This window comes from Triticum aestivum, chromosome 7D (genome assembly GCF_018294505.1).
Source record: "Triticum aestivum cultivar Chinese Spring chromosome 7D, IWGSC CS RefSeq v2.1, whole genome shotgun sequence".
Lineage (NCBI taxonomy): Eukaryota > Viridiplantae > Streptophyta > Magnoliopsida > Poales > Poaceae > Triticum > Triticum aestivum.
Window position 1 is genome coordinate 497,713,398 of NC_057814.1, and position 7,887 is coordinate 497,721,284.

The following is a 7,887-nucleotide window of genomic DNA, read 5'->3' on the forward strand; positions in this document are numbered from 1 at the left end:
CGTGGTTCGGCGAGCGGAGGCGCGGGCTCGAGCTCCGGCTCCGGCGGCGAGTGCGGGGGCGGGCGGCGGCGGGATGAGAGGAGGAGGCGAGGGGGGGTATAAATAGAAGGGGGGTCCGAACTTGGGGAAGGGGGCGCCGGGCGGCGGCGTAGCCGGCCGGGACTCTGGCGGCGATCCCGTCTCCCGGATGGAGACGACGGGGCGGCGGGGTTGGGCCGTCGGCTGGGCCTTTGGCCGAGTCGGCGCGCGGGTGCAGTTTTTTTTATATAAATAAGTTCCGCGGAAAATAATACGTAGAAAAATAAATAAAAATCAGAAAAATATGAAATAAATTTTCCCCGTCTAGTTAGAAAATCTAGAATAGGGTGAACATTTTTATAATCCAAAATAAATATTTTTGAAAACATGCAATATTTTTAATGCAATAAAAATTGCAAATAAATCCAAATAAATTCCAAATAATGATTTTAACATTTTTCCTCCAGTATTTCAATTGTTTTGGAGAAGTCATATTTTCTCCTCTCGTTTATTTAAAATGAAATATTTTTCCGGAGAGAAAAATAATTAAAACCACAATCCTCGTTTGAAAATCAAATTTGAAAATTCGAGAAAATCCCCAACTCTCTCCGAGGGTCCTTGAGTTGCTTAGGATTTATCGAGGATTTATCAAAATGCAACAAAACATGATATGCAATGATGATCTATGTATAACATTCCAAATTGAAAATTTGGGATGTTACAAACCTACCCCCCTTAAGATGAATCTCTCCCTCGAGATTCGGGTTGGCTAGAAAACAGGTGGGAGTGGTTTTTCCGTAGATCTTCCTCTCGCTCCCAGGTGGCTTCATCTTCTGTGTGGTGACTCCACTGAACTTTGCAAAACTTGATAACCTTGCTGCGGGTAACTCGGCTGGCATACTCGAGAATCTTAACTGGTTTCTCCTCATAAGTCAAATCACTTTCCAACTGAATCGCTTCCAGTGGCACAGTATCTCTCAGTAGTATTTCAGCCATCTCTGCGTGGCACTTCTTCAACTGCGAAACGTGAAATACATCATGAACTCCAGACAATCCTTCGGGCAATTCCAGCTTGTAAGCAACTTCTCCCATACGTTCCAACACTCTGTATGGTCCGATAAAACGGGGCGCTAACTTTCCTTTAACTCCAAAGCGCTTCACCCCTCGAAGTGGTGATACTCGAAGATACACTCTGTCTCCGACTTCGTGAACGGTCTCCTTTCGTTTAGAATCGGCATAACTCTTCTGCCTGGACTGGGCTACCTTGAGCCTATCGCGAATCAACCTCACTTTCTGTTCAGACTCCTTAATCAAATCTGGTCCAAACAACTGACGATCTCCAACTTCGTCCCATAACAACGGTGTTCTACACCTCCTTCCGTACAAAGCTTCGAAAGGGGCCATCTTCAAACTGGTTTGATAACTGTTGTTATACGAAAACTCCGCATATGGCAAATTGTCGTCCCAACTAGATCCATAATCTAGTGCACATGCTCTCAACATGTCCTCCAAAATCTGGTTGACTCTCTCGGTCTGTCCATCTGTCTGCGGGTGAAATGCTGTACTAAATTCCAGCCTGGTTCCCAACGTTTCATGTAACTGCTTCCAAAACTTCGAGGTAAATTGGGTTCCTCTGTCTGATACAATGGTCCTCGGAACTCCATGCAAACATACGATCCTGGTCATGTATATCTTTGCCAACTTAGCACTGGTGTAAGTGGTCTTCACTGGAATGAAATGAGCCACTTTCGTCAATCGGTCGACTACAACCCATATTGAGTCATAGCCTGAACGAGTCCTGGGTAATCCCGTGATAAAATCCATGCCTATTTTATCCCACTTCCATTCGGGTATCGGCAATGGTTGTAGCAATCCTGCTGGCTTCTGATGCTCTGCCTTCACTCTCTGACATACATCACAAACTGCTACATACTCCGCAATATCCTTCTTCATTCCGGTCCACCAGAAAGTATTCTTCAAATCCAAATACATCTTGGTATTCCCTGGGTGAATCGAGTATGGTGAATCATGGGCTTCTCGCAAAATCAACTTCCTGATCTCCGGATCATTAGGCACATATACGCGGTCCTCGAACCATAAGGTATCGTGCTCATCCTCACGAAATCCCTTGGCTTTTCCTTTGCTCATCTTCTCCTTTATCTCCTCAATCTCCTTGTCTGTCTTCTGAGCTTCTCTGATCCTTTCCATCAAGGTAGACTGAATCTCCAATGTCGCTAAATAGCCTCTTGGGACTATCTCCAAACATAGCTCGCGAAGGTCCTTGGCTAACTCCTGAGGTAACTCTCCGGTCATGAGGGTGTTAACATGACTCTTGCGGCTCAACGCGTCTGCTACTACGTTAGCCTTTCCAGGGTGATAATGCAAACTCATATCATAATCCTTGATGAGCTCCAACCATCTCCTCTGTCTGAGATTTAACTCCTTCTGCGTGAAAATGTACTTCAAACTCTTGTGATCCATGTACACCTCACAATGGTTTCCGATGAGAAAATGTCTCCATGTCTTCAATGCATGCACCACGGCTGCTAATTCCAAATCATGCGTAGCATAATTCTTCTCATGGGGTTTAAGTTGTCGTGAAGCATATGACACAACTCTTCCTTCCTGCATAAGCACTGCTCCAAGTCCTCGACGAGAAGCGTCGCAATAAACTTCATAGTCCTTGCGTTGATCTGGCAGATTCAACACTGGTGAGGTAACCAATCGTTTCTTCAACTCTTGGAAACTAGCTTCACATTCCTCAGTCCAATTGAATTTGGTGTCCTTCTTCAATAACTCAGTCATGGGCTTAGCAATCCTTGAGAAATTTTCGATGAATCTCCGGTAGTATCCTGCAAGTCCAAGAAAACTCCGGATTTCTCCAACTGTCGTGGGTGGTTCCCAACTTGTCACTGTGTCAACCTTGGCAGGGTCTACTGCTATTCCTTCTCTAGAAATAACATGTCCAAGGAATCCAACTTCCTTCAACCAAAACTCACATTTGCTGAACTTGGCATATAACTGATGTTCTCTGAGCTTCTCAAGTACCAATCGCAAATGTTCCTCATGCTCCTCTTCATCCTTGGAAAAGATTAAAATATCATCAATGAACACCACGACGAACTTATCCAAAAACTCCATAAACACTTTGTTCATCAGGTTCATGAAATAGGCAGGTGCGTTAGTCAGTCCAAATGACATAACGGTATACTCATACAATCCATATCTGGTGGTAAATGCCGTCTTAGGTATATCCTACTCTCGAATCTTTAACTGATGGTATCCTGATCGTAGATCGATCTTGGAAAATACTTTAGCTCCTTGCAAGCGGTCAAACAAATCATTGATCATCGGCAGTGGGTACTTGTTTTTGATGGTCACTTCATTCAATCCTCGGTAATCAACAACCATCCTTAGTGATCTGTCTTTCTTCTCCACTAGAAGTACTGGTGATCCCCAAGGTGACGAACTTGGGCGAATATAGCCTTTATCCAGTAACTCCTTGATCTGCTTCTTAATTTCCTCCAAATCCTTTGCGGGCATCCTGTACGGTCTCTTAGATATTGGCCCTGTGCCTGGCAAAAGTTCAATCAAGAACTCAATGTCTCTATCCGGTGGCATGCCTGGCAACTCTTCTGGAAATACATCCGGATAATCCTTCACCACTGGTACTTCCTCCTGTACAACTCCTGATAAGGAATTTACTTGAGTCCTCTTCGGCATATGTCGGGATACATACTTGATCCTTTTTCCTTCTGGGGTGGTAAGCAAAATCGTCTTGCTGGCACAATCGATGTTTCCTCCATACAACGATAGCCAATCCATTCCCAAAATCACATCCAAACCTTGCGATTCCAAAACAATGAGGTCTGAGGGGAAAACATGCCTACCAATGGCCAATGGTATCTGAAAACATCCTTGGGTGGCCATATACTCTGCTCCTGGCGAGGTTACTAACATAGGGTTTCTGAGAACTTTGGTGGACATCTTAAACTTATTCACGAATCCCCTTGATATGTATGAATGCGATGCACCAGTATCGAAAAGAACAGTTGCAGTAAATGACTTAACCAAAAACTTACCTATTACTACATCAGGCTGAACTTCAACCTCCTCCACGCTCACGTGGTTCACATGTCCTTTGTTGAACGGGTTCGGCTTCTTCCCAGAGCTTCCATTGCCATTTCCATTTTGGGCTTCAGGACATTCATTGGCATAATGTCCATTCTTCTGGCACTTAAAACAAGTGACTTGGCTTAGGTCCCTCTTGGCTGGGGTAGATGGGTTGGTGCGGTTTTGTCCGTTGCTTCCTCCATTCCCATTACCATTCTTGGAGCCATTATGGTTGTGCGAACTACCTCCTCCATGGGTATGCTGAAACTGTCCTCCCGGCTTCGGGGTAAATCGAGGCTTCTGCTGAGCTCCTGAGTTATACTTCCCTTGTCCATACTTCCTCTTACGATTTTCAATCTGCTGTTGCTTCCCTTCAATCATGAGAGCTCTATCTACCAACTCCTGGTAGTTGTTGAAGGTTGCTACCATCAACTGCATACTCAGTTCATCATTCAGTCCTTCCAAAAATTTCTCCTGCTTGGCAGCATCTGTAGCAACGTCATCTGGTGCATAACGTGCTAACTTACTGAAATCCTCCACATACTGGCCTACGGTGCGGCCTCCTTGGCGTAGGTTGCAAAACTCACGCTTCTTCATAGCCATAGCTCCTGCTGAAACATGGGCTGTACGGAAAGCTTGCTGAAACTGGTCCCATGTGACAGTGTCAATAGGGTGCGTGGCTGTATAATTCTCCCACCATGATGCTGCGGGTCCATCAAGCTGATGTGCGGCAAAACGCACTCTTTCCGCATCTGTGCATCCTGCAGTGGTCAACTCCCTTCCAACTTTGTGGAGCCAATCATCCGCTACAATCGGCTCGGTGCTACTGGAAAACACCGGCGGGTTTAGCCTTAAGAAACGGGCTAAGTGATCAACAGGTGGTGGTGGCGGTGGGTTGTTGTTGTTGTTGCCTTGGTTCTGCACTAACATTTGCATCAGGGCATTCTGTTGCTGAATCAACTGGGTGATCTCTGGCGGGAAAACAAATCCGGTGTCGCGTCTCGGAGGCATCTGATAGGTTTAGAAAAGACGAGAATTAAGAATAGAATGAGGTCTAGAGAGAAAACACTACCCATATGCTCATGAGACAAATTCAATCAATAACACTCAATCAATCCAAACAAGGCAAAACAATCGATCTAACTAGCGTTACAAAGTGCTTGAACTATACTATTGAATGGGGGAAAACTACTACTGATATGGTGGTCTACTAGAAATTCTGATCCGTTGAAGACTCCATGATGTCTGCTCCAGCTTCATCAATCCATTCGTCTTCACTTGGTTCTGAGTCGGTGTCGTCGATGATGATGTAGTTATCCGGACAAGTGCATTCGTCGACTTCTGCTTTTGGCACTGGATTTCCCACGAATGCTCCAATCTTCTTCTCCAGGTCGTCAATCTTCCCTACTAGCGCGTTGATTTCCTCCAAATAATCTTCGCGTGTAGTCTTGAGTTCTTCTTGGAGTTCCTTGATCTTCGTGAATGCCTTCTTCAATTCTTCCTTGTCCGTGCACATTTGATTCTCCTGGCGTCGAATATGTTGGTTCTGCTCCTGGATGAAAGCTGCAATTGATCCATCCTTCTTGGTTCTGATCATCTCCCATTGCACGTCTCGACGTCCACAAATCTGATAAATTGTATCCTTAAGCTCCTGGTGGTAGACTTCTCCGATGCGTCCCATGGCGATGTGTGCGGCCATGCTCTTCCCTAAACTCCAAGTTGGTGCTTCGAAAACCAATCTTATGGGTTCAGTAACTGGCACAAACGTCCTTCCTGGAATAATAACTTGAATCTTCCAGCTCTCCTCTTCAGGTAATGTGGCGTTGTAGGTTCCGGTGATGCTTGGTATTCCTATGTTCAAGTACTTGGTGACTTCCTTCAAGTGTCGACCAAACGGCGTGTCTTCATCTGGTTGCATGAACTTGCTCCTTGCATTCGCCATTCCTAAAAGAGTAGAAAGTGGAGAGGGGTCAGAAATGAGAAGAGAGAAGTTTTCTAGGGCTTAAGCTTAGTGGTCGTGTCCTATAGTCAGTGTGTGCTCTGATACCAACTTTGTAGCGACCAGACCTCAAATGGTCTGTGCTGCTATGCACCAGTGTCATCCCTGGATCAGTAATGCTGACACGCACAGTACAAATGGAGGATTTATAACAGAGTAGCAATCACACACTTATTACATCGAATATCTCCAAAGAGATTAAGTATGATAAACATGGCTTAAGGCCATCTAACAACGATAACAGCGGAAGACTTGGAAGATAAGTGAGTCCATCAACTCCAGCGGCATCACTGAGTATAAGACCACGACCTAAAGCACCTTACTCGTCGTCTGAAAAGTCTGCAACATGAAACGTTGCAGCCCGAAAACGGGTCAGCACATAGAATATGCTGGCAATGTAACACATAGAGAATAATGAGCAATAACAATGCTATACTACATGCATATATGGCTGGTGGAAAGCTCTATGGTTACAGTTTTGCGAAAAGCCAATTTTATCCTACTTCAAAGGAATAAATTTTATTTAACTATCATGGTGGTTGTGAAACATTGAGATGGTTGACAGCATCTCAATCCCAATTAAAAAGTCATCAATAACCCAACAAAATTAATTAGAAGTAACATAGTGTTGAGATTCACATGATAATCCAAGTACTAGATACTCAAGTTGTCCATAACCGGGGACACGGCTAATCATGATTAGTTTGTACACTCTGTAGAGGTTTGTGCACTTTTCCCCACAAGACTTGATCTCCTCCGTTGGATTACTCGCACTACATGGTGTTTGAGTAACGGATGACCAAGACACAGTCTTTCAGAAGTGTTTGCACCTTACGTATGGGTAGACAGTTACACCTACTTTCCCCTACATCTTCTAGTCTACCACTGTAAGAGTTCACACAACTTAGTCAACTATGCTAGAGCCCATAATAGCTTGCGGCTGCACACGGAAGTTTCTAGCATGAATAATCTCATGATCCCTTTGAACCTGGGTGGCGGTCCAAAAGAAAACAGGCAATCCTGGAATACCCAGGTACCTCAATCCACCCAGATGTGAGTTTAAGTTGCCACCTTAAGTAAACCATTAATTAACAATCTCACATCTGTCATGAATTTCACTCAAACCCAATCCACGTCTACGAGCATAGCATGGCAATAGTAAAAGCAACGTAGAAGTAACTCCCAAGGGTTTGAATAGAAAACAGGTAATAGGTTCTACCTCAACTACTTCCCAATACCCACAATTTAATTAGATCCTAATCATGCAAGTGTTTGAGGAAAACAGATCTAATGCAATAAAACTGGGTATGAACGGGATATGATCAAAGTGTTACTTGCCTTGCTGATGATCCGCAAAACCTAGCGATTCGAAGTAACAAGCGGCACACTCCGGGTACTCTATCGCAAACAAACAAGCATACAATCAGTACTCATCTAATGCACAGGTAAAACTCGAATGAAAGATCTAACCAGAAAGTTCAACTTAAGAACTCCGGTTTGCAAAAAGAATCAACTCGAAAGAAGCAACGAAAGTCAAACGGCGAAAGAAAGAAACTTCGTTTGCTAATCTGGATCTAGGTCAAATTTTACTGTAGCAAAAACTTGTTTGAGTAGGTTAAACGGAAAGAGAATTTCGAGACGAAACTCTGGGCGCTTGAATCGCCTGATTCTGATAAACGAGCGAGAAGCTAAACAGAATCAAAGATTCGATCAGAAATCGAATCTGAGATAATCGCAGAAAAAAATCCGACGAAAAG